We start from the raw sequence: 23,307 nt of genomic DNA, 5'->3' as shown, positions 1-23,307 counted from the left end.
GTGAAAACTGCAGCAACTTCAAACCGGCACTAGGAAACAGACTGAGAAACCAGAGTATAAGATTCTCCTGCAACTCGTTCCCTTTGTGCTAGATGAACGAACGTCTCTCCACATGCTCAGTACTGGGAGATATGTGTGTGAATGAATTCCGTACTTCACATAGTTTGTTGGGAACACAAATTTTCATTCAGTTGCAAAATCCCCTCCATACATTTATATGGGGAGGTAATAGCTCCAATCAGGTTTTACAGTGAATACTGCTGGAACTTCAAACCAGCACTAGGAAACATCCTGAGAAAACAGAGTAAAAGTTTCCCCTGCAAACCATTCCCTTTATGCTAGATGAACGAACGTCTCTCCACATGCTCAGTTCTGAGAGATAAGTGTGTGTGAAAGCCTTCCTTCACCTAGCTTGTTGGGAACACAAAGTATCTTATCATTGCAAACAACAATCTATATATATATATGAGGAGGTACTATCTCCAACTAGGTTTTACAGTGAAAACTGCAGGAATTTCAAACCAGCACTAGGAAACAGACTGAGAAACCAGAGTAAAATTTTCTCCTGCAACACGTTCCCTTTGTGCTAAATGAACGAACGTCTCTCCACATGCTCAGTTGTGAGAGATATGGGTATGTGAAAGCTGTCCTTCACCTAGCTTGTTGGGAACACAAAGTTTCTTTTCATTTGCAATCTCCAATTCATACATATATATGGGGATGTACTATCTCCAGCAAATTTTACTGTGAATAATGCAGGAAATTCAAACCGGCACTAGGAAACAGACTGAGAAAACAGAATAAAAGTTTCTCCTGCAAAACGTTCCCTTTGTGCTAGATGAACGAACGTCTCTCCACATGCTCAGTTCAGAGAAATAAATGTGTGTGAAAGCCGTCTTTCACCTAGCTTGTAGGGAACACAAAGTTACTTTTCAGTTGCAAGCTACAATCCATACATATATAAGTGAAGGTACTCTTTCCAACCAGGTTTTACAGAGAAAACTGCAGGAACTTCAAACAGGCACTAGGAAACAGACTGAGAAACCAGAGTAAATGTTCCCCCTGCAACCCGTTCCCTTTGTGCTAGATGAACGAACGTCTCTCCACATGCTCAGTTCTGAGATAAAATTGTGTGTGAAAGCCGTCCTTCACCTAGCTTGTTGGGAACACAAAGTTTCTTTTCAGTTGCTAACACCAATTCATACATATACATGGGTAGGTACTATCTCCACAAAATTTTACAGTGAATAATGCCGGAATTTCAAAAGGGGACTAGGAAACAGACTGAGAAAACAGAATAAAAGTTTCTTCATCAAACCTTTCACTTTGTGCTAGATGAACGAACGTCTCTCCACATGCTCAGTTGTGAGAGATAAGTGTGTGTGAAAGCCATGCTTCCAATAGATTGTTGGGAACACAAAGATTCTTTTCAGTTTCAAACTCCACTTCTTACATTTCTATGGGGAGGTACTAGCTCCAACCATGTTTTACAGTGAAAACTGCAGAAACTTCAAACCGGCACTAGGATACAGACTGAGAAAACAGAGTTAAATTTTCTCCTGGAACCCGTCCCTTTGTGCTAGTTGAACGAACGTCTCTCCACATGTTCAGTTCTGAGAGATATGTGTGTGAGAAAGCCTTCCTTCACCTAGCTTGTTGGGAACACAAAGTTTCTTCTTAGTTGCAAACTCCATTCCATACATATATATGGGGAGGTACTAGCTCCAACCAGGTTTTACAGTGAATTCTGCAGGAACTTCAAACCGGCACTAGGAAACAGAATGAGAAAGCAGAGTATAAGATTCTCCTGAAACTCGTTCCCTTTGTGCTAGATGAACGAACGTCTCTCCACATGCTCAGTACTGGGAGATATGTGTGTGAGTGAATGCCGTACTTCACATAGTTTGTTGGGAACACAAATTTTCATTCAGTTGCAAACTCCACTCCATACATTTATATGGGGAGGTAATAGCTCCTATCAGGTTTTACAGAGAATACTGCTGGAACTTCAAACCAGCACTAGGAAACATACTGAGAAACCAGAGTAAAAGTTTCCCCTGCAAAACGTTCCCTTTGTGCTAGATGAACGAACGTCTCTCCACATGCTCAGTTCTGAGAGATAAGTGTGTGTGAAAGCCGTCCTTCACCTAGCTTGATGGGAACACAAAGTTTCTTATCATTGCAAACAACAATCTATATATATATATCAGGAGGTACTATCTCCAACTAGGTTTTACAGTGAAAACTGCAGGAACTTCAAACCGGCACTAAGAAACAGACTGAGAAACCAGAGTAAAAGTTTCTCCTGCAACCCGTTCCCTTTGTGCTAGATGAACGAATGTCTCTCCACATGCTCACGTCTGAGAGATAAATGTGTGTGAAAGCCGTGCTTCACCAAACTTGTTGGGAACAGAAAGGTTCTTTTCAGTTGCAAACCCCACTCCTTACATTTATATGGGGAGGAAGTAGCTCCAACTTTGTTTTACAGTGAAATCTTCAGGAATTTCAAACCGGCACTAGGAAACAGACTGAGAAACCAGAGTAAAAATTTCTCCTGCAACACGTTCCCTTTGTGCTAAATGAATGAAAGCTCTCCACATGCTCAGTTCTGAGAGATATGTGTGTGTGAATACCGTCCTTCACCTAGATTGTTAGGAACACAAAGATTCTTTTCAGTAGCAAACTACAGTCCATACATATATGGGGATATACTAGCTCCAAACAAGTTTTACAGTGAAATCTGCAGGAATTTCAAACCGGCACAAGGAAACAGACTGAGAAACAAGTGTTAAATTTTATCCTGCAACCCGTCCTTTTGTGCTAGTTGAACGAACGTCTCTCCACATGCTCAGTTCTGAGAGATAAGTGTGTTTGAAAGCCGTACTTCACTTAACTTGTTGGGAACACAAAGTTTCTTCTTAGTTGCAAACTCCTCTCCATATGTATATATGGGTAGGTATTAGCTCCAACCAGGTTTTACAGTGAATTCTGCAGGAACTTCAATCCGGCACTAGGAAACAGACTGAGAAACCAGAGTAAAAGTTGCTCCTGCAACCCGTTCCCTTTGTCCAAGATGAACGAAAGTTTCTCCACATGCTCAGTTCTGAGAGATAAGTGTGTGTGAATGCCAAACTTCACCTAGCTTGTTGGGAACACAATGTTTCTTTCAGTTGCAAACTCCTCTCCATACTTCTATATGGGGAGGTACTAGCTCCAACTCGTTTTTTCAGTGAAAACTGCAGGAACATTAAACAGGCAGTAGGAAACAGACTGAGAACCCAGAGTAAATGTTTCTCCTGCAACCCGTTCCCTTTGTGCTAGATGAACGAACGTCTCTCCACATGCTCAGTTGTGAGAGATAAGTGTGTGTGAAAGCCGTCCTTTACCAAGATTGTAGGGAACACAAAGTTTGTTTTTAGTTGCAAACTCCACTCCATATATCTATATGGGTAGGTACAATCTCCAACTGGTTTTTACAGTGAAATCTGCAGGAAATTCAACCAATCACTACGAAAAAGACTGATATACCAGAGTAAAAGTTTCCCCTGCAAACCGTTCCCTTTGTGCTAGATGAACGAACGTCTCTCCACATGCTCAGTTCTGAGAGATAAGTGTGTGTGAAAGCCGTCCTTCACCTAGCTTGATGGGAACACAAAGTTTCTTATCATTGCAAACAACAATCTATATATATATATCAGGAGGTACTATCTCCAACTAGGTTTTACAGTGAAAACTGCAGGAACTTCAAACCGGCACTAAGAAACAGACTGAGAAACCAGAGTAAATGTTTCTCCTGCAACCCGTTCCCTTTGTGCTAGATGAACGAATGTCTCTCCACATGCTCACGTCTGAGAGATAAATGTGTGTGAAAGCCGTGCTTCACCAAAGTTGTTGGGAACACAAAGGTTCTTTTCAGTTGCAAACCCCACTCCTTACATTTATATGGGGAGGAAGTAGCTCCAACTTTGTTTTACAGTGAAATCTTCAGGAATTTCAAACTGGCACTAGGAAACAGACTGAGAAACCAGAGTAAAAATTTCTCCTGCAACACGTTCCCTTTGTGCTAAATGAATGAAAGCTCTCCACATGCTCAGTTCTGAGAGATATGTGTGTGTGAATACCGTCCTTCACCTAGATTGTTAGGAACACAAAGTTTCTTTTCAGTAGCAAACTACAGTCCATACATATATGGGGATATACTAGCTCCAAACAAGTTTTACAGTGAAATCTGCAGGAACTTCAAACCGGCACAAGGAAACAGACTGAGAAACAAGTGTTAAATTTTATCCTGCATCCCGTCCTTTTGTGCTAGTTGAACGAACGTCTCTCCACATGCTCAGTTCTGAGAGATAAGTGTGTTTGAAAGCCGTATTTCACCTAACTTGTTGGGAACACAAAGTTTCTTCTTAGTTGCAAACTCCTCTCCATATGTATATATGGGTAGGTATTAGCTCCAACCAGGTTTTACAGTGAATTCTGCAGGAACTTCAATCCGGCACTAGGAAACAGACTGAGAAACCAGAGTAAAAGTTGCTCCTGCAACCCGTTCCCTTTGTCCAAGATGAACGAAAGTTTCTCCACATGCTCAGTTCTGAGAGATAAGTGTGTGTGAATGCCAAACTTCACCTAGCTTGTTGGGAACACAATGTTTCTTTCAGTTGCAAACTCCTCTCCATACTTCTATATGGGGAGGTACTAGCTCCAACTCGTTTTTTCAGTGAAAACTGCAGGAACATTAAACAGGCAGTAGGAAACAGACTGAGAACCCAGAGTAAATGTTTCTCCTGCAACCCGTTCCCTTTGTGCTAGATGAACGAACGTCTCTCCACATGCTCAGTTGTGAGAGATAAGTGTGTGTGAAAGCCGTCCTTTACCAAGATTGTAGGGAACACAAAGTTTGTTTTTAGTTGCAAACTCCACTCCATATATCTATATGGGTAGGTACAATCTCCAACTGGTTTTTACAGTGAAATCTGCAGGAAATTCAACCAATCACTACGAAAAAGACTGATATACCAGAGTAAAAGTTTCCCCAGCAACCCGTTCCCTTTGTGCTAGATGAACGAACGTCTCTCCACATGCTCTGTTTTGAAGAAATTTGTGTGTGAAACACGTCCTTCACCTAGCTTGTAGGGAACACAAAGTTTCTCATCAATGCAAACTCCACTCCATATATGTATATGGGGAGGTACTAGCTGCAACTGGGTTTTAAAGTGAAAACTGCAGGAACTTAAAACCAGCAATAGGAAACTGACTGAGAAACCAGAGTAAAAGTTTCTCCTGCAACCCGTTCCCTTTGTGCTAGATGAACGAACGTCTCTCCAGATGCTCAGTTGTGAGAGGTATATGTGTGTGAATGCCGTCGTTTATCTATCTTGTTGGGAACACAAATTTTCTTTCCAGTTGAAACTCCAATACATACATATATATGGGAGGTACAAGCTCCAACCAGTTTTCACAGTGAAAACTGTAGGAAGTTCTAACCGGCACTAGGAAACAGACTGAAAAACCAGAGTAAAAGTTTCTCCTGCAACCCGTTCCATTTGTGCTAGATGAACCAACGTCTCTCCAGATGCTCAGTTGTTAGAGATATATGTGTGTGAATGCCGTCGTTTATCTATCTTGTTGGGAACACAAATTTTCTTTCCAGTTGAAACTCCAATACATACATATATATGGGGAGGTAAAAGCTCCAACCAGGTTTCACAGTGAAAACTGCAGGAAGTTCTAACCGGCACTAGGAAACAGACTGAGAAACCAGAGTAAAAGTTTCTCCTGCAACCCGTTCCATTTGTGCTAGATGAACGAACGTCTCTCCACATGCTCAGTTCTGAGAGATATGTGTGTGTGAAAGCCGTCCTTCAACTAGCTTTTTGGGAACACAAAGTTTTTTTCAGTTGCAAACTCCACTTTTTATTTTATATGGGAGGTACTAGCTCCAACACGGTTTTACAGTGAAAACTGCAGGAACTTCAAACCGGCACTACGAAACAGACTGAGAAACCAGACTAAAAGTTCCTCCTGCAAACAGTTCCCATATTTCTAGATGAATGAATGTGTCTCCACATGCTCAGTTGTGAGAGATAATTGTGTGTGAAAGCAGTACTTCACCTACCTTCTTGGGAACACAAAGATTTTTTTCAGTTGCAAACACCAATCCTTACATATATATGGGGAGGTAATAGCTGGAAATCTGTTTTACAGTGAAAAAGCAGCAACATCAAAACAGCACTAGGAAACAGACTGAGAAACCAGAGTAAATGTTTCTTTTGTAACCCGTTTCCTTTGTTGTAGATGAACGAACGTCTCTCCACATGCTCAGTTGTGAGACATATGTGTGTGTGAAATCCGTCCTTCACCTAGCTTGTTGGGAACACAAAGTTCCTTTTCAGTTGCAAACTCCAATCCATATATATATATGGGGAGGTACTATCTCCAAATAGGTTTTACAGTGAAAACTTCTGGAACTTCAAACCAGCACTAGGAAACAGACTGAGAAACAATAGTAAAAGTTTCTCCTGCAAACCGTTCCCTTTTTGCTAGATGAACGATCGTCTATCAACATTCTCAGTTGTGAGAGATAAGTGTGTGTGAAAGCCGTACTTCCCATAGCTTGTTGGGAACACAAAGTTCTTTTCAGTTGCAAACACCAATCCTTACATTTATATGGGGAAGTACTAGCTCCATATCCGTTTTACAGTGAAAACTGCAGGAATTTCAATCCGGCACTAGGAAACAGACTGAGAAACAAGAGTTAAATTTTATCCTGCAACCCGTCCCTTTGTGCTAGTTGAACGAACGTCTCTCCACATGCTCAGTTCTGAGAGATAAGTGTGTGTGAAAGCCGTCCTTCACCTAGCTTGTTGGGAACACAAAGTTTCTTCTTAGTTGCAAACTCCTCTCCATATATATATATGGGTAGGTACAAGCTCCAACCAGGTTTTACAGTGAATTCTGCAGGAACTTCAATCCTGCACTAGAAAACAGACTGAGAAACCAGAGTAAAAGTTTCTCCTGCAACCCGTTCCCTTTGTGCTAGATGAAAGAACGTCTATCCACATGCTCAGTTGTGAGAGATATGTGTGTGTGAAAGCCGTGCTTCCCATAGATTGTTGGGATCACAAAGTTTCTTTTCAGTTTCAAACTCGACTTCTTACATTTATATGGGGAGGTAATAGCTCAAACTCGATTTTACAGTGAAAACTGCAGGAACTTCAAACCGGCACTAAAAACAGACTGAGAAACCAGAGTAAAAATTTCTCCTGCAACCCGTTCCATTTGTGCTAAATGAACGAACGTCTCTCCACATGCTCACGTCTGAGAGATAAATGTGTGTGAAAGCCGTGCTTCACCTATCTTGATGGGACCACAAAAGTTCTTTTGATTTGCAAACCCCACTCCTTACATTTATATGGGGAGGTACTAGCTCCATCTCCGTTTTACAGTGAAAACTGCAGGAACTTCCAACCTGCACTAGGAAACAGAATGAGAAACCAGAGTAAAAGTTTCACCTGCGAACATTTCTCTTTTTGCTAGATGAATGAACGTCTCTCCACATGCTCATTTCTGAGAGATAAGTGTGTGTGAAAGCCTTCCTTCACCTATCTTGTTGGGAACACAAAGATTCTTTTCAGTTGCCAAATCCACTCCATAAATACACATCGGGAGGTACTATCTCCAAATCTGTTTTACAGTGAAAACTGCAGGAACATCAACCCGGCACTAGGAAACACACTGGGAAACCAGAGTAAAAGCTTTACTGCAAACAGTTTCCTTTGTGCTAGATGAACGAACGTCTCTCCACATGCTCATTTGTGAGAGATAATTGTGTGTGAAAGCCGTCCTTCACCTAGCTTGTTGGGAACACAAAGTTTCTTTTCAATTGCAAACACCAATCTATACATATATATGGGGAGGTACTAGCTCCAACCAGGTTTTACAGTGAAAACTGCAGGAATTTAAAACCGGCACTAGGAAACAGACTGAGAAACCAGAGCAATTGTTTCTCCTGGAAACCGTTCCCTTTGTTCTAGATGAACTATTGTCTCTCCACATTCTCAGTGGTGAGAGATAAGTGTGTGTGAAAGCCGTCCTTCAACTAGCTTGTTGGGAACACAAAGTTTTATTTCAGTTGCAAACTCCACTCCAAACATCTATATGGGGATGTACTAGCTCCAAATCGTTTTTACAGTGAAAACTGAAGGAACATAAAACCGGTACTAGGAAAAAGACTGAGAAACCAGAGTAAAAGTTTCTCTTGCAACACGTTCTATTTGTGCTAGATGAACGAACGCCTCTCCACATGCTCAGTTCTTAGAGATAACTGTGTGTGAAAGCCGTCCTTCACATAGCTTTTTGGGAACACAAAGTTTCTTTCAGTTGCAAACTCCACTGCTTACATTTATATGGGGAGGTACAAGCTCCAACCAGGTTTTACAGTGAAAACTGCAGGAACTTCAAAGCGGCACTGAGAAACAGACTGAGAAACCAGAGTTAAAGTTCCTCTTGCAAACCGTTCCCTTTGTTCTAGATGAACTATCATCTCTCCAAATTCTCAGTTGTGAGAGAAATGTGTGAGTGAAAGCCGTCCTTCACATAGCTTGTTGGGAACATAAAGTTTCTTTTCAGATGCAAACTCCACTTTTTACATTTATATGGGGAGGTAATAGATCCAACTCGTTTTACAGTGAAAACTGCAGGAACTTCACACCAGCACTAGGAAACAGACTGAGAAACCAGAGTAAAAGTTTCTACTGCAAACCGTTCCCTTTGTGCTAGATGAAAGATTGTCTCTCCACATGCTCAGTTCTGAGAGATAAGTGTGTGTGAAAGCCGTTCTTCAACTAGCTTTTTGGGAACACAAAATTTCTTATAATTGTAAACTCCACTCCATACATATACATGGGGAGGTCTAAGCTCCAACTCAATTCTACAGTGAAAATTGCAGGATCTTCAAACCGGCACTAGGAAACAGACTGAGAAAACAGAGTAAAAGTTTCTCCTGCAACCTTTCCCATATTTCTAGATGAATGAACGTCTCTCCACATGCTCAGTTGTGAGAGATAATTGTGTGTGAAAGCCGTCCTTCACCTAGCTTGTAGGGAACACAAAGTTTCTTTTCAATGGCAAATTCCATTCTATACATATATATAGGGAGGTACTAGCTCCAACCAGGTTTTACAGTGAAATCTGCAGGAATTTCAAACCGTCACTAGGAAACAGACTGAGAAACCAGAGTAATTGTTTCTCCTGGAAACCGTTCCTTTTGTTCTAGATGAACTATTGTCTCTCCACATTCTCAGTTGTGAGAGATAAGTGTGTGTGAAAGCCGTCCTTCAACTAGCTTGTTGGGAACACAAAGTTTTATTTCAGTTGCAAACTCCACTCCAAACATATATATGGGGAGGTACTAGCTCCAAATCATTTTTACAGTGAAATCTGCAGGAACTTCAAACCGGCACTAAGAAACAGACTGAGAAACCACAGTAAAAGTTCCTCCTGCAACCCGTTCCCTTTGTGCTAGATGAACGAACGTCTCTAGACATGCTCATTTCTGAGAGAAAATTGTGTGTTAAAGCCGTCCTTCACCTAGCTTGTTGGGAACACAAAGTTTCTTTTCAGTTGAAAAACTCTCCATACATATATATGGGGAGGAATTAGCTAAAACTCGGTTTTGCAGTGAAAACTGCAAGAAATTATACGGGCACTAGGAAACAGACGGAGAAAGCAGATTAAAAGTTTCTTCTGTATCCAGCTCCCATTTTGCTAAATGAAAGAACGTCTCTTCACATGCTCAGTTGTGAGAGATAAGTGTGTGTGAAAGCCGTGCTTCACCTAGATTGTTAGGAACACAAAGTTTCTTTTCAGTTTCAAACTCCACTTCTCACATTTATATGGGGAGTTAATAGCTCCAACTCGATTTTACAGTGAAAACTGCAGGAACTTCAAACCGACACTAAGAAACAGACTGAGTAACCAGAGTAAAAGTTTCTCCTGCAACCCGTTCCCTTTGTGCTAAATGAATGAACGTCTCTCCACATGCTCAGTTCTGAGAGATAAGTGTGTGTGAAAGCCAAACTTCACCTAGCTTGTTGGGAACACAAAGTTTCTTTTCAGTTGCAAAAACACTCCATACATATATATGGGAAGAACTAGCTCCAACTCGGTTTTACAGTGAAAACTGCAAGAACTTAAAAAGGCATTAGGAAACAGACTGTGAAACCAGAGTAAAAGTTTCTTCTTCAACCCGTTCCATTTGTGCTAGATGAAAGATCGTCTCTCCACATGCTCACTTGTGAGAGATAAGTGTGTGTGGAAGCCGTGCTTCACCTTGCTTGTTGGGAACACAAAGATTCTGTTCAGTTTCAAACTCCACTCCTTACATTTAAATGGGGAGTTACTTGATCCAAACAGGTATTACAGTGAAAAATGCAGGAACTTCAAACCAGTACTAGGAAACAGTGTGAGAATCCAGAGTATTAGTTTCACCTGCAAACCGATCCCATTGTGCTAGATGAACGAACGTCTCTCCACATGCTCAGTTGTGAGAGATAATTGTGTTTGAATGCCGTCCTTCACCTAGCTTCTTGGGAACACAAATTTCTTCTCTGTTGCTAACTCCAATCCCTACATATATATGGGGAGGTACTAGCTCCAACAAGGTTTTACACTGAAAACTGCAAGAACTTAAACCGGCACAAGGAAACAGCCTAAGAAACCAGAGTAAAAGTTTCTCCTGCAACCCGTTCCATTTGTGCTAGTTGAACGAACGTCTCTCCACATGCTCAGTTGTGAGAGATAAGTGTGTGTGAAAGCCGTCCTTCACCAAGATTGTAGGGAACACAAAGTTTGTTTTTAGTTGCAAACTCCACTCCATATATCTATAAGGGTAGTTACAATCTCCAACTGGTCTTTACAGTGAAATCTGCAGGAAATTCAACCAAGCACTACGAAAGAGACTGATATACCAGAGTAAAAGTTTCCCCAGCAACCCGTTCCCTTTGTGCTAGATGAACGAACGTCTCTCCACATGCTCTGTTTTGAAGAAATTTCTGTGTGAAACACGTCCTTCACTTAGCTTTTAGGGAACACAAAGTTTCTCATCAATGCAAACTCCACTCCATATATGTATACGGGGAGGTACTAGCTCCAACTCGGTTTTACAAGGAAAACTGCAGGAATTTCAAACCAGCTCTAGGAAACAGACTGAGAAACCAGAGTAAAAGTTTCCCCGGCAAACCGTTCCCTTTGTGCTAGATGAACGAACGTCTCTCCACATGCTCAGCTGTGAGAGAAATTTGTGTGTGAAACACGTCCTTCACCTAGCTTGTAGGGAACACAAAGTTTCTTATCATTGCAATCTATACTCCATATATATATATGGGGAGGTACTAGCCCCAACTCGGTTTTACAGTGAAAACTGCAGGAACTTAAATCCAGCACTAGGAAACTTACTGAGAAACCAGAGTTAAAATTTCTCCTGCAACCAGTTCCATTTGTGCTAGATGAACGAACGTCTCTCCACATGCTCAGTTGTGAGACATAAGTGTGTGTGAAATCCGTCCTTCACCTAGCTTGTTGAGAACACAAAGTTACTTTTCATTTGCAAATTCAAATCCATACATATATATGGGGAGGTACTAGCTCCAACCAGGTTTTGCAGTGAAAACTGCAGGAACTTCAAATCAGCACTAGGAAACAGACTGAGAAACAAGAGTAAAATTTACCCCTGCAAACCGTTACCTTTTTGCTAGATGAACGATCGTCTATCCACATTCTCAGTTGTGAGAGATAAGTGTGTGTGAAAGCCGTTCTTCTACTAGCTTGTTGGGAACACAAAGTTTTTTTTCATTTGCAAATTCCACTCCAAACATCTATATATGGAGGAACTAGCTCCAACTCGTTTTTACAGTGAAAACTGAAGGAACTTAAACCGGCACTAGGAAACAGACTGAGAAACCAGAGTAATAGATTCTCCTGCAAACCGTTCCCTTTGTGCTAGATGAAGGAACGTCTCTCCACATGCTCAGTTGTGAGAGATAAGTGTGTGTGAAAGCCGTCCTTCACCTAGCTTGTAGGGAACACAAAGTTTCTTTTCAGATGCCAACTCCACTTCTTAAATTTATATGGTGTGGTAATAGCTCCAACTCGGTTTTACAGTGAAAACTGCAGCAACTTCAAACCGGCACTAGGAAACAGACTGAGAAACCAGAGTATAAGATTCTCCTGCAACTCGTTGCCTTTGTGCTAGATGAACGAACTTCTCTCCACATGCTCAGTACTGGGAGATATGTGTGTGAGTGAATCCCGTACTTCACATAGTTTGTGATGAACACAAATTTTCATTCAGTTGCAAACTCCACTCCATATATTTATATGGGGAGGTAATAGCTCCAATCAGGTTTTACAGTGAATACTGCTGGAACTTCAAACCGGCACTAGGAAACATACTGAGAATCCAGAGTAAATGTTTCTCCTGCAAACCGTTCCTTTAGTGCTAGATGAACGAACGTCTCTCCACATGCTCAGTTCTGAGAGATAAGTGTGTGTGAAAGCCGTCCTTCAATTAGCTTGTTGCGAACACAAAGTTTCTTATCATTGCAAACACCAATCCATATATATATATGAGGAGGTACTAGCTCCAACTCGGTTTTACAGAGAAAACTGCAGGAATTTCAAACCGGCACTAGGAAACAGACAGAGAAACCAAAGTAAAAGTTTCTCCTGCAACACGTTCCCTTTGGGCTAAATGAACGAACGTCTCTCCACATGATCAGTTGTGAGAGATATGTGTGTGTGAAAGCCGTCCTTCACCTAGCTTGTTGGGAACACAAAGTTTCTTTTCATTTGCAATCTCCAATTCATACATATATAAGGGGAGGTACTATCTCCACCAAATTTTACTGTGAATAATGCAGGAAATTCAAACCGGCACTAGGAAACAGACTGAGAATACAGAAAAAAAGTTTCTCCTGCAAAACGTTCCCTTTGTGCTAGATGAACGAACGTCTCTCCACATGCTCAGTTCAGAGAAATATATGTGTGTGAAAGCCGTCTTTCAACTATCTTGTAGGGAACACAAAGTTTCTTTTCAGTTGCAAACCCCAATCCATACATAAATATGGGGAGGTACTAGCTCCAACAATATTTTACAGTGAAAACTGCAGGAACTTAAACCGGCACAAGGAAACAGACTGAGAAACCAGAGTAAAAATTTCTCCTGCAAGACGTTTCATTTCTGCTAGATGAACGAACGTCTCTCCACATGCTCATTTGTGAAAGATAAGTGTGTGTGAAAGCCCGTACTTCACCAAGATTGTAGGGAACACAAAGTTTGTTTTTAGTTGCAAACTCCAATCCATATATCTATATGGGGAGGTACAATTCCCAACTGGTTTTTACAGTGAAATCTGCAGGAAATTCTAACCAGCACTACGAAACAGACTGATATACCAGAGTAAAAGTTTCCCCAGCCACCCGTTCCCCTTGTGCTAGATGAACGAAAGTCTCTCCACATGCTCAGCTGTGAGTGAAATTTGTGTGTGAAACACGTCCTTCACCTAGCTTGTAGGGAACACAAAGTTTCTTATCATTGAAATCTCCACTCCATATATATATATGGGGAGGTACTAGCTCCACCTCGGTTTTACAGTGAAAACTGCAGGAACTTAAATCCAGCACTAGGAAACTTACTGAGAAACCAGAGTAATAGTTTCTCCTGCAACCCGTTCCCTTTGTGCTAGATGACCGAACGTCTCTCCAGATGCTCAGTTGTGAGAGATATATGTGTGTGAAAGCTGTCGTTTACCTATCTTGTTGGGAACACAAATTTTCTTTCAAGTTGTAAACTCCAATTCATACATATATATGGGAAGGTACTAGCTAAAAAAATGTTTCACAGTGAAAACTGCAGGAAGATCTAACCGGCACTAGGAAACTTACTGAGAAACCAGAGTAATAGTTTCCCCAGCAACCCGTTCCCCTTGTGCTAGATGAACGAACGTCTCTCCACATGCTCAGTTCTGAGAGATACGTGTGTGTGAAAGCCATCCTTCAACTAGCTTGTTGGGAACACAAAGTTTTTTTCAGTTGCAAACTCCACTTCTTACTTTTATATGGGAGATACTAGCTCCAACACTGTTTTCCAGGGAAAACTGCAGGAACTTAAACCGGAACTACGAAACAGACTGAGAAACAAGATTAAAAGTTCCTCCTGCATCCCGTTCCCTTATTTCTAGATGAATGAAAGTCTCTCCACATGCTCAATTCTGAGAGATAAGTGTGTGTGAAAGGCGTACTTCAATTAGCTTGTTGGGAACACAAAGTTTCTTATCATTGTAAAAACCAATCCATATATATATATGAGGAGGTACAAGCTCCAACTCGGTTTTACATGGAAAACTGCAGGAATTTCAAACCAGCTGTAGGAAACAGACTGAGAAACCAGAGTAAAATTTCCCCTGCAAACCGTTCCCTTTGTGCTAGATGAACGAATGTCTCTCCAGATGCTCAGTTGTGAGAGATAAATGTGTGTGAAAGCCGTCCTTTAACACTCTTGTTGTGAACACAAATTTTCTTTTCAGTTGCAAACTCCAATTCATACATATATATGCGGAGGTACTAGCTCCAACCAGGTTTTACAGTGAAAACTGCAGAAACTTCAAACCGGCACTAGGAACAGACTGAGAAACCAGAGTAAAATTTTCTCCTGCAACACGTTCCCTTTGTGCTAAATGAACGAACTTCTCTCCACATGCTCAGTTGTGAGAGATATGTGTGTGTGAAAGCCGTCCTTCACCTAGCTTGTTGGGAACACAAAGTTTCTTTTCATTTGCAATCTCCATTCATACATATATATGGGGATGTACTATCTCCACCAAATTTTACTGTGAATAATGCAGGAAATTCAAACCGGCACTAGGAAACAGACTGAGAAACAAGAGTAAAAGTTACCCCTGCAAACCGTTATCTTTTTGCTAGATGAACGATCGTCTATCCACATTCTCATTTGTGAGAGATAAGTGTGTGTGAAAGCCATTCTTTTACTAGCTTGTTGGGAACACAAGGTTTTTTTTCAGTTGCAAACTCCACTCCAAACATCTATATATGGAGGTACTAGCTCCAACTCGTTTTTACAGTGAAAACTGAAGGAACTTATACCAGCACTACGAAAAAGACTGAGAAACCAGAGTAATAGATTCTCCTGCAAACCGTTCCCTTTGTGCTAGATGAAGGAACGTCTCTCCACATGCTCAGTTGTGAGAGATAAGTATGTGTGAAAGCCGTCCTTCACCTAGCTTGTAGGGAACACAAAGTTTCTTTAAATTGCCAACTCCACTTCTTAAATTTATATGGTGAGGTAATAGCTCCAACTCGGTTTTACAGTGAAAACTGCAGTAACTTCAAACCGGCACTAAGAAACAGACTGAGAAACCAGAGTATAAGATTCTCCTGCAACTCTTTCCCTTTGTGCTAGATGAACGAACGTTTCTCCACATGCTCAGTACTGGGAGATATGTGTGTGATTGAATGCCGTACTTCACATAGATTGTTGGGAACACAAATTTTCATTCAGTTGCAAAATCCACTCCATACATTTATATGGGGAGGTAATAGCTCCAATCAGGTTTTATAGTGAATACTGCTGGAACTTCAAACCAGCACTAGGAAACATACTGAGAAAACAGATTAAAATTTTTCCCTGCAAACCATTCCCTTTGTGCTAGATGAACGAACGTCTCTCCACATGCTCAGTTCTGAGAGATAAGTGTGTGTGAAAGCCTTCCTTCACCTAGCTTGTTGGGAACACAAAGTTTCTTATCATTGCAAACAACAATCTATATATATATATGAGGAGGTACTATCTCCAACTAGGTTTTACAGTGAAAACTGCAGGAATTTCAAACCAGCACTAGGAAACAGACTGAGAAACCAGAGTAAAATTTTCTCCTGCAACACGTTCCCTTTGTGCTAAATGAACGAACTTCTCTCCACATGCTCAGTTGTGAGAGATATGGGTATGTGAAAGCCTTCCTTCACCTAGCTTGTTGGGAACACAAAGTTTCTTTTCATTTGCAATCTCCAATTCATACATATATATGGGGATGTACTATCTCCAGCAAATTTTACTGTGAATAATGCAGGAAATTCAAACCGGCACTAGGAAATAGACTGAGAAAACAGAATAAAAGTTTCTCCTGCAAAACGTTCCCTACGTGCTAGATGAACGAACGTCTCTCCACATGCTCAGTTCAGAGAAATAAATGTGTGTGAAAGCCGCCTTTCACCTAGCTTGTAGGGAACACAAAGTTACTTTTCAGTTGCAAGCTACAATCCATACATATATAAGAGAAGGTACTCTTTCCAACCAGGTTTTACAGAGAAAACTGCATTAACTTCAAACAGGCACTAGGAAACAGACTGAGAAACCAGAGTAAATGTTCCCCCTGCAACCCGTTCCCTTTGTGCTAGATGAACGAACGTCTCTCCACATGCTCAGTTCTGAGATAAAATTGTGTGTGAAAGCCGTCCTTCACCTAGCTTGTTGGGAACACAAAGTTTCTTTTCAGTTGCTAACACCAATTCATATATATACATGGGTAGGTAATATCTCCACAAAATTTTACAGTGAATAATGCCGGAATTTCAAAAGGGGACTAGGAAACAGACTGAGAAAACAGAATAAAATTTTCTCCAGCAAACCTTTCACTTTGTGCTAGATGAACGAACGTCTCTCCACATGCTCAGTTGTGAGAGATAAGTGTGTGTGAAAGCCATGCTTCCAATAGATTGTTGGGAACACAAATTTTCTTTTCAGTTTCAAACTCCTCTTCTTACATTTCTATGGGGAGGTACTAGCTCCAACCATGTTTTTCAGTGAATTCTGCAGGAACTTCAAACCGGCACTAGGATACAGACTGAGAAAACAGAGTTAAATTTTCTCCTGGAACCCGTCCCTTTGTGCTAGTTGAACGAACGTCTCTCCACATGTTCAGTTCTGAGAGATATGTGTGTGAGAAAGCCTTCCTTCACCTAGCTTGTTGGGAACACAAAGTTTCTTCTTATTTGCAAACTCCACTCCATACATATATATGGGGAGGTACTAGCTCCAACCAGGTTTTACAGTGAATTCTGCAGGAACTTCAAACCGGCACTAGGAAACAGAATGAGAAACCAGAGTATAAGATTCTCCTGCAACTCGTTCCCTTTGTGCTAGATGAACGAACGTCTCTCCACATGCTCAGTACTGGGAGATATGTGTGTGAGTGGATGCCGTACTTCACATAGTTTGTTGGGAACACAAATATTCATTCAGTTGCAAACTCCACTCCATACATTTATATGGGGAGGTAATAGCTCCAATTAGGTTTTACAGTGAATACTGCTGGAAATTTAAACCAGCACTAGGAAACATACTGAGAAACCAGAGTAAAAGTTTCCCCTGCAAACCGTTCACTTTGTGCTAGATGAACGAACGTCTCTCCACATGCTCAGTTCTGAGAGATAAGTGTGTGTGAAAGCCGTCCTTCAACTAGCTTGTTGGGAACACAAAGTTTCTTATCATTGCAAACAACAATCTATATATATATATCAGGAGGTACTATCTCCAACTAGGTTTTACAGTGGAAACTGCAGGAATTTCAAACCAGCACTAGGAAACAGACTGAGAAACCAGAGTTAAAGTTTCCCCTGCAACACGTTCCCTTTGTGCTAGATGAACGAAAGTCTCTCCAGATGCTCAGTTGTGAGAGATATATGTGTGTGAAAGCCGTCCTTTAACTCTCTTGTTGGGAACACATATTTTCTTTTCAGTTGCAAACTCCAATTCATACATATATATGGGGAGGTACTAGCTCCAACCAGGTTTTACAGTGAAAACTGCAGGAACTTCAAAACGGCACTAGGAAACAGACTGAGAAGCCAGAGTTAAATTTTCTCCTGCATCACGTTCCCTTTGTGCTAAATGAACGAACGTTTCTCCACATGCTCAGTTGTGAGAGTTATGGGTATGTGAAAGCCGTCCTTCACCTAGCTTGTTGGGAACACAAAGTTTCTTTTCATTTGCAATCTCCAATTCATACATATATATGGGGATGTACTATCTCCAGCAAATTTTACTGTGAATAATGCAGGAAATTCAAACCGGCACTAGGAAACAGACTGAGAAAACAGAATAAAATTTTCTCCTGCAAAACGTTCCCTTTGTGCTAGATGAACGAACGTCTCTCCACATGCTCAGTTCAGAGAAATAAATGTGTGTGAAAGCCGTCTTTCACCTAGCTTGTAGGGAACACAAAGTTTCTTTTCAGTTGCAAGCTACAATCCATACATATATAAGGTAAGGTACTCTTTCCAACCAGGATTTACAGAGAAAACTGCAGGAACTTCAAACAGGCACTAGGAAACAGACTGAGAAACCAGAGTAAATGTTTCTCCTGCAAACCTTTCCCTTTGTGCTAGATGAACGAACGTCTCTCCACATGCTCAGTTCTGCGATAAAATTGTGTGTGAAAGCCGTCCTTCACCTAGCTTATTGGGAACACAAAGTTTCTTTTCAGTTGCTAACACCAATTCATACATATACATGGGGAGGTACTGTCTCCACCAAATTTTACAGTGAATAATGCCGGAATTTCAAAAGGGCACTAGGAAACAGACTGAGAATACAGAATAAATTTTCTCCAGCAAACCTTTCCCTTTGTGCTAGATGAACGAACGTCTCTCCACATGCTCAGTTGTGAGAGATAAATGTGTGTGAAAGCCGTGCTTCCAATAGATTGTTGGGAACACAAAGATTCTTTTCAGTTTCAAACTCCACTTCTTACATTTATATGGGGAGGTAATAGCTCCAACTCGGTTTTACAGTGAAAACTGCAGGAACTTCAAACAGGCACAAAGAAACAGTCTGAGAAACCAGAGTAAAACATTCTCCTGCAACCCGTTCCCTTTGTGCTAGATGAACGAACGTCTCTCCACATGCTCACATCTGAGAGATAAATGTGTGTGAAAGCCCTGCTTCACCTAACTTGTTGGGAACACAAAGGTCCTTTTCAGGAGCAAACTACACTCCATACATATATATGGGTATATACTAAATCCAACCATGTTTTACAGTGAAAACTGCAGGAACTTCAACCTGGCACTAGGATACAGACTGAGAAAACAGAGTTAAATTTTCTCCTGAAACCCGTCCCTTTGTGCTAGTTGAACGAACGTCTCTCCACATGCTCAGTTCTGAGAGATATGTGTGTGTGAAAGCCTTCCTTCACCTAGCTTGTTGGGAACACAAAGTTTCTCCTTAGTTGCAAACTCCAATCCATACATATATATGGGGAGGTAATAGCTCCAACCAGGTTATACAGTGAATTCTGCAGGAAATTCAAACCGGCACTAGGAAACAGACTGAGAAACCAGAGTAAAAGTTTCTCCTGCAAACCGATCCCATAGTGCAAGATGAACGAACGTCTCTCAACATACTCAGTTGTGAGAGATAAATGTGTGTGAAAGCCGTCCTTCATCAAGATTGTAGGGAACACAAAGTTTCTTTTTAGATGCAAACTTCACTCCATATATCTATATGGGGAGGTACTAGCTCCAACTGGATTTTACAGTGAAATCTGCAGGATATTCAAACCATCACTACGAAACAGACTTATATATCAGTGTAAAAGTATCCCCAGCAGCCCGTTCCCTCTGTGCTAGATGAACGAATTTCTCTCCACATGCTCAGATCTGAGAGATAAGTGTGTGTGAAACCCGTCCTTCATTTAGCTTGTTTTGAACACCAAGATTCTTTTCAGTTGCAAACCCCAATCCATACATATATATGGGGAGGTACTAGCTCCAACCAGATTTTACAGTGAAAACTGCAGGAACTTCAAACCAGCACTAGGAAACAGACTGAGAATCCAGAGTAATAGTTTCACATGCAAACCTATCCCATTGTTCTAGATGAACGAACGTCTCTCCACATGCTCAGTTGTGAGAGATAAATGTGTGTGAAAGCCGTCCATCACCTAGCTTCTTGGGAACACAAATCTCTTTTCAGTTGGTAACTACAATCCATACATATATATGGGGATGTAGTATCTCCAACAAGGTTTTACAGTGAAAACTGCAAGAACTTAAACTGGCACAAGGAAACAGACTGAGAAACCAGAGTAAAAGTTTCTCCTGCAACCCGTGTCATTTCTGCTAGATGAACGAACGTCTCTCCACATGCTCAGTTGTGAGAGAAAAGTGTGTGTGAAAGCCGTCCTTCACCAAGATTGTAGGGAACACAAATTATGTTTTTATTTGCAATCTCCACTCCATATATATATATGGGTAAGTACAAGCTCCAACTTATTTTTACAGTGAAATCTGCAGGTAATTCAAACCAGCACTACGAAACAGACTGATATACCAGAGTAAAAGTTTCCACAGCAACCCGTTCCCTTTGTGCTAGATGAACGAACGTCTCTCCACATGCTCTGTTTTGAGAGAAATTTGTGTGTGAAACACGTCCTTCACCTAGCTTGTAGTGAACACAAAGTTTCTTATCATTGCAAACTCCACTCCATATATATATATGTGGAGGTACTATCTCCAACTCGGTTTTACAGTGAAAACTGCAGAAACTTAAGACCAGCACTAGGAAACTGACTGAGAAACCAGAGTAAAAGTTTCTCCTGCAAACCGTTCCCTTTTTGCTAGATGATCGAACGCCTCTCCAGATGCTCAGTTTGAGAGATATGTGTGTGAGAAAGCCTTCCTTCACCTAGCTTGTTGGGAACACAAAGTTTCTTCTTATTTGCAAACTCCACTCCATACATATATATGGGGAGGTACTAGCTCCAACCAGGTTTTACAGTGAATTCTGCAGGAACTTCAAACCGGCACTAGGAAACAGAATGAGAAACCAGAGTATAAGATTCTCCTGCAACTCGTTCCCTTTGTGCTAGATGAACGAACGTCTCTCCACATGCTCAGTACTGGGAGATATGTATGTGAGTGAATGCCGTACTTCACATAGTTTGTTGGGAACACAAATTTTCATTCAGTTGCAAACTCCACTCCATACATTTATATGGGGAGGTAATAGCTCCAATTAGGTTTTACAGTGAATACTGCTGGAACTTCAAACCAGCACTAGGAAACATACTGAGAAACCAGAGTAAAAGTTTCTCCTGCAAACCGTTCACTATGTGCTAGATGAACGAACGTCTCTCCACATGCTCAGTTCTGAGAGATAAGTGTGTGTGAAAGCCGTCCTTCACCTAGCTGTTGGGAACACAATGTTTCTTATCATTGCAAACAACAATCTATATATATATATCAGGAGGTACTATCTCCAACTAGGTTTTACAGTGAAAACTGCAGGAATTTCAAACCAGCACTAGGAAACAGACTAAGAAACCAGAGTTAAAGTTTCCCCTGCAACACGTTCCCTTTGTGCTAGATGAACGAAAGTCTCCCCAGATGCTCAGTTGTGAGAGATATATGTGTGTGAATGCCGTCCTTTAACTCTCTTGTTGGGAACACATATTTTCTTTTCAGTTGCAAACTCCAATTCATACATATATATGGGGAGGTACTAGCTCGAACCAGGTTTTACAGTGAAAACTGCAGGAACTTCAAAACGGCACTAGGAAACAGACTGAGATGCCAGAGTTAAATTTTCTCCTGCAACACGTTCCCTTTGTGCTAAATGAACGAACGTTTCTCCACATGCTCAGTTGTGAGGGATATGGGTATGTGAAAGCCGTCCTTCACCTAGCTTGTTGGGAACACAAAGTTTCTTTTCATTTGCAATCTCCAATTCATACATATATATGGGGATGTACTATCTCCAGCAAATTTTACTGTGAAAAATGCAGGAAATTCAAACCGGCACTAGGAAACAGACTGAGAAAACTGAATAAAATTTTCTCCTGCAAAACGTTCCCTTTGTGCTAGATGAACGAACGTCTCTCCACATGCTCAGTTCAGAGAAATAAATGTGTGTGAAAGCCGTCTTTCACCTAGCTTGTAGGGAACACAAAGTTTCTTTTCAGTTGCAAGCTACAATCCATACATATATAAGGTAAGGTACTCTTTCCAACCAGGATTTACAGAGAAAACTGCAGGAACTTCAAACAGGCACTAGGAAACAGACTGAGAAACCAGAGTAAATGTTTCTCCTGCAAACCTTTCCCTTTGTGCTAGATGAACCAACGTCTCTCCACATGCTCAGTTCTGAGATAAAATTGTGTGTGAAAGCCGTCCTTCACCTAGCTTATTGGGAACACAAAGTTTCTTTTCAGTTGCTAACACCAATTCATACATATACATGGGGAGGTACTGTCTCCACCAAATTTTACAGTGAATAATGCCGGAATTTCAAAAGGGCACTAGGAAACAGACTGAGAATACAGAATAAATTTTCTAAAGCAAACCTTTCCCTTTGTGCTAGATGAACGAACGTCTCTCCACATGCTCAGTTGTGAGAGATAATTGTGTGTGAAAGCCGTGCTTCCAATAGATTGTTGGGAACACAAAGATTCTTTTCAGTTTCAAACTCCACTTCTTACATTTATATGGGGAGGTAATAGCTCCAACTCGGTTTTACAGTGAAAACTGCAGGAACTTCAAACAGGCACAAAGAAACAGTCTGAGAAACCAGAGTAAAACATTCTCCTGCAACCCGTTCCCTTTGTGCTAGATGAACGAACGTCTCTCCACATGCTCACATCTGAGAGATAAATGTGTGTGAAAGCCCTGCTTCACCTAACTTGTTGGGAACACAAAGGTCCTTTTCAGGAGCAAACTACACTCCATACATATATATGGGTATATACTAAATCCAACCATGTTTTACAGTGAAAACTGCAGGAACTTCAACCTGGCACTAGGATACAGACTGAGAAAACAGAGTTAAATTTTCTCCTGAAACCCGTCCCTTTGTGCTAGTTGAATGAACGTCTCTCCACATGCTCAGTTCTGAGAGATATGTGTGTGTGAAAGCCTTCCTTCACCTAGCTTGTTGGGAACACAAAGTTTCTTCTTAGTTGTAAACTCCAATCCATACATATATATGGGGAAGTACTAGCTCCAACCAGGTTATACAGTGAATTCTGCAGGAAATTCAAACCGGCACTAGGAAACAGACTGAGAAACCAGAGTAAAAGTTTCTCCTGCAAACCGATCCCATAGTGCAAGATGAACGAACGTCTCTCAACATACTCAGTTGTGAGAGATAAATGTGTGTGAAAGCCGTCCTTCACCAAGATTGTAGGGAACACAAAGTTTCTTTTTAGATGCAAACTTCACTCCATATATCTATATGGG

This window comes from Camelus dromedarius, chromosome 9, assembly GCF_036321535.1.
Source record: "Camelus dromedarius isolate mCamDro1 chromosome 9, mCamDro1.pat, whole genome shotgun sequence".
Taxonomy (NCBI): domain Eukaryota; kingdom Metazoa; phylum Chordata; class Mammalia; order Artiodactyla; family Camelidae; genus Camelus; species Camelus dromedarius.
Note: the sequence above shows the minus strand (reverse complement) of the source record.